Source organism: Trachymyrmex septentrionalis, unplaced genomic scaffold, assembly GCF_001594115.1.
Source record: "Trachymyrmex septentrionalis isolate Tsep2-gDNA-1 unplaced genomic scaffold, Tsep1.0 scaffold43, whole genome shotgun sequence".
Taxonomy (NCBI): Eukaryota; Metazoa; Arthropoda; class Insecta; order Hymenoptera; family Formicidae; genus Trachymyrmex; species Trachymyrmex septentrionalis.
Window position 1 is genome coordinate 2,670 of NW_017305601.1, and position 5,743 is coordinate 8,412.

Below are 5,743 nucleotides of genomic sequence, written 5' to 3' on the forward strand. Positions count from 1 at the left end.
TATAAAAGCATATAGTTCTTTAAAATCCCGTTATTATTAGGTTCGATTTATCTCGAATAGTTGGTATCCGAGAAACTTTTGTACCCATACATATAAAAAATTACATTAACGCATGTATTTTATTATTATTAAATATATTCTATCTTCGTAACCACTATTCCATAAGGAAATTATTATATATTCGTTTATTTTTATTCTGATATGATTTTTAGTGGTGTGGCAGAACATATTTTCTCGTAAATTTTAATATTATATTAAAGATGTGATAAAAATGGTAATTGTAATTGACATGCTACTAAAATTATTACTATCGTAAGTAATCTGAAAGATTTGGGATTCACACCCTTCTGTAACGAGATCACTAATATTTGACGGATTGCTTAACTTTTCTTTGCAAATGGATCTTGTGAATTTTACGTAAAATCAGAATACATTAAGTTCGCTCTCCACTATGAAGATAGATTGTTCTTCTTTGTATCGGATACTAACCAGCGTATTATAAAGCGAAGAAACTTCGATTATTAATAGTTCTTTCATCTTAAACGATGAAAATGCTGTTATAAATATATTAATGATTTTTTATCGCGATATTCTTAAGTTTTATATTCGCAAATTAATAATTAATAATAAATACAATTTAATTGTTGTTAGTATTTCTTCTTCGTCAATATTTTATTAAACATTGATTTAGAAAAATTTGTCTTATCGTATGTATTTTCGATGTTTTCATATAATGTCGCATTACTCAAATTTGTTAATTATGCTCCTATATTATCATTTTTATTATATTTTGAATAGTATTGATAATTGTATATTGTAGTGTAAATAATTATTATAACTGTAATCGAAATGTATAAAGGATTACGATAAAGAATAATATTAAAAAAATTATTTCGCAATTTTATTAGCGAAATACAATAAAATAGTTTGACATAAAAATGAAAAAATAAATTAAAGATATACTTACTTGCAAAAACAGGTTACTAAATTTATTAGTAGCTCGTTTTTTTTATGGGACAGTATTCTTACAAAGAAAAGAGGACCGCTGATAAAATTGGGGGGGACGGAGGGGGAGGGTGGAGGGCCTCTATCACTCGTTTTTGCTAAATTATATTTTAAATTGACAATATATGTTTAGAAAAATTTGAATTTATTAAAAATCTCTATAATTGCTAGTAATTATAGAGACTTTAATACGTACTATTAATTATATTTGATAAAAACGGATTGAAAATTTGCATAAAAAACCATAACTTCGTAATTTTATAGGATATTATAAAATAAATATTCTCTCTCTCTCTCTCTCTCTCTCTCTCTCTCTCTCTCTCTCTCTGTAGAGATAAGACAAAATTCACTAAACCAACTTGTTTGAATTTTCAATTTCGTTTATTAAAATTCAACAATTTTTATTTACATATGTAGGAGATGCGAAATTAAATTTTTTTCGTTCAAGGACTCATTAAATTATCCCTCCTATGAATAGTTGGCAGGCTTCTATCCTGAGGATTTAGTACAGAGACAAACTACATCTACTTTCGACGATACGATTTTATCGATAGTGTCAGAAAATGTATGTAGCCATATAGTTTCCAAATTGAAAATGGATGTACTAGCGCGGGTAGTATACGGGAGATTTCGACGGTAACAGGAAAAAGGCCGGCATGGCCTCTCTCAGGTTTCTTTCTGATATTGGCGATAATAAGCATTACGCTCATTCGATAATTCAATAATTTACTACAAAAAAGTAATGATAATGGTGTCAAGTAACACGTTATTTCAGTTCCTAGTCCAAAGAAAAGAAGATCGCCGATTAGAATTGGCGGGGGGCCTCTTAGAAATCTTTTGAAATTAATAAGTACTCTATCACTACATTTAAATATTTTATATAAACATTTAAATATTTAATTACTAACCAAATTATAATTCTACGTAGCAACAACTACTATGGACTGAATATGAATTAATTCTTGCAACATTCAGCTTTTATACATTTACAATGTACATATTCTTTGAGTATAGGATTAGTTTCTATTACTGTAAATATAATTAATTTATTTTTTGAAATTTTTTTTAATGTACAGATATCGCGGATAAAAATTAAATGTTAATCAATCAAATATCTGAATTCTAAAAAATCGATGAAGTATTATAATGAAGAAGTATTATATGAAGAATCTGAAAGAAAGATGTACTATATAAAATTTCAAGAATTTTCTAATATTTTCAAGAATCACAATTTCGAGAATTTAACTTTTCGAATTAAAATTCTTCAAAATCAACACTGTCAGGAGAATATACTGAAGCGATTGCGCTATCTAAAATTCCAAGAATTTTCCACATTTTCAAGAATTGCAATCCGACATGGAAGGATGGGAAGGCAAAGAATGAAATAACACTTTAGCGAATAACTTTATATTTATTTATTTTACTCAAATGGAAGGCAATCGATAAATTCGCAACAAATAAAAATAAATAACACTCTCTCTAGCAATAATTACGTGATCGTTACTTAAGAGTACATCATTACAATAAATTCAATGATACTTAATAACAAAAAACTTATATGTATACCACTCTTCACGCGCAGGCGCGCACGTAATGCGCATACCAAGTGTATGTATACGTGTTTATGTGTTTTTATGTGAGTGCATGTGTTTTTGTGTATATGTTTGTGTGTGTGTGTGTGTGTGTGTGTGTGTATTTTGTGTATGCGTGCGATGCTACTGCATCGTTTTTCTGTCGATGCAATTGCGCGGTTCGTTATATACTCGACGAAGCTATGTATACATGTATAGATGCAATCGGTTTACATACTTTACACCTTGCTTGGCTGCCTTTACTTCGTCCTGGTTCGCATTCGCGAGTCATAAAGACTTACTACTCATACGTATACGCACATACACTGCAGATGCACCACACACGACAGACTACCAGATTCGCACAGCCTGACAGATCGATCAATCATCGGCAGAATCATGATGAACGACTCGAACTTAAAATAATTTCGCGATTGCAACGTTTCCAAGAATGATGGCTCGAGTTGCGACGCGAGTTCGATAAGATAGGGATGCGGCGTTTTATGATATCATATGATCTTTTTAATTAATATTGCCTTTTAATTACCCTAAATAAATTCAATATATGTCAAGCTCGCTACTACAAAACACACACAATCTCTTTCGTTATATTTTACACATTTATATATACAGTATTTTACAAGAGAACAATAAAATCCTTATTGTCATGAGGCAACGGATGGTGACGAGTGTGACGATTTTCTACATAATGCTTGTAGCAAGGGATACTTTTCTTTTTGGCACCTTCGTTTCTCACCCCGATGCCATGTTCCGTTTCTCGTGACAGACGAGTTTGACAGGCCGCATTTATCATTTCTAAAAGCCTAAGACAACGGGAGGAAGCAATATGGTAGCGATATCTTAAATGCAGATATTAGCAAAACGCGATTAAAAAAGCAGCCTTTACAATAAATCTGCAGTAACGCTGCAAATTGATTGATATCTCGCGAGCCGTTTGCTACGAGTAAAAAAACAGTATCTTGAATGCTGTACAACTTACAAAATATATTTATAAGTGATCGATTCCCTTGGCATGATAAATAAATTATGAAATTCATAAGATTTACAGAATCAACGCTTACTAGTAATTATTCGATAAAAAAAGAATGTTTCTGCAACTGGCTCTGAGAGCTAGAGCAGGGGAGGGAAGAAGACAGGAAAACGAACCGGTTCCTTTAATTAAATGCACTGAGTTCCGCGACTTGATTATTTCCGCGCGTGTTTCAAACGGATTCGGCGATGCGTTACGGGCGCACGATCGTGCTCCTCGCCTCCTCTGTCGTGCACACGGAACATGGCAGTATCTCGAGGTCTTTAGAATTCTCCATGAAGCGTGAATATGTTTGGAATGTTGCATTTTTTTCGTTTGCTCTTTCTCTGCTGAATGCGGGAGAGGAAATGACGATCGCGGACCAATGTACCGTGTTTCGCTAATGAGATTGTGGGAACACACACACCTCACTAATTTTCTCACATTCAAAAAAACTAACAACTTAAATACGGCATTCTCTCTTTATTCGTATTACGTAACGCCAGTTCCGCGTGGAACTAAAAAGCTCGCAAGAAAAAACAACACTTCGAGGCACGTTGGTTGTGAGGAAAATTCGGAACGTTGCGGTATCATTACAAGTGTTTCTCTAAAATAAAGAATCAAAATAACCGCGACGTTTTATTTTATTTTATTATTTCTTTTTTAGAAAAATCATCGATCGCTGCGTATTGGGGTTTCGATTAGCACCATCGCTGTCCATAAACATTAACACGTACCACATGTACTCACTTAAGGGAATTTCAAATTGTAACTTTAACGTATTTCGTTACTTATTATCTCATAGAGACATAGACACGAAGTTTCACGCTGCAATAATATTACTCACGAATTTCGGGATACCCTGTACAAAAAGTAGTTTAGATATAAAGTCAAGTATTTGAAAACTTAATAGAAGTAAATATAATATTCAGATATATTTTTCATACATCTCAAAGTACGAATATTTTTATGTAACTTTTATTCAAAGATACGATTTATCATCATTTATTTTGTCACAATTAAAGATTCCCTTATGTTTCATTAGGCAAGCAATCACGCTCTTTAAGATACATCTCACACACACACACGCACGCACGCATGCATGCATGCACGCACCATACACACTCATACACACAAATACATGCAAGCTCTCGTTACCGAGATCGGCATCGCGGTCCCTCGTCGTTACGTCAAAGTCCGAAGCCGCTTGGTCTCCGAGGAACGTCTCAGAACAGAGCAGAACGACGTTTTTTTAACCCACAAAGCAATTCTCGTCTGACACATAATGTTCCGAGACGGAATCCTTCGATTACGTAGCGATCGCCCGTCGTGCGATGTGCGGCGTAATAGTTGCGGCTCGCGACACGCGTGGCTTCGATCTCTCTTGTTCATACAGTTTGGAAACATGGAATGTCACAAAACAACAAAAAGATTACTAGTCGCGGTGGAAAGATCGAAGGACCGCGCCGTGGCAACCGATCTCGGTGGCGATTGTATAGCTCGCTCGCGCGCGCAGTTATTCCTACGATTTCATCGCTATTATTATGATTATTGATTAAAATACGCAATAATTCCTAACATCACATGCTCTGTGGCTTAGAAAATATGTATAGCTGCGCTGGAAGGCCCCCGAACTCGCGTATTCAAACGTTACACGACTCGTAGACGTCAGGCGCACGTAGAAGTATATTTTACATATGTGTATACGTATGTATATATGCGTATGTATGCATATCTTTACAATAATTATTGTTATATTAGATTCTGTAAGTTTAATTATGCAAAGTTATGTTAAGATTAATTACGGTTGCGGGAGAGGGGCAGGCATTTGGAAATAGAGGATTATCCGAGGGGATCATATACGCAAATATTTTCTCGTCTCCTTGATTTGACACACACGCTATTTCTCGCAGTTATTAAAACCCAAGCAACACACGACTGGATAGTAAAAACTAGCTTAAAAAACCTGTCGTAAGCTGACTCTTTGGGAGAATTTTGAAAGTTGATTTCGGTCCTGGAACTTTAGGTCCTTTTCTTTTTTATATACGAGCGGCATGCGCGCACACACACATCGCTATTTTAGATTTTAGTTCCACGAAGAAAAACATTATATATATATATATATATATATATATAT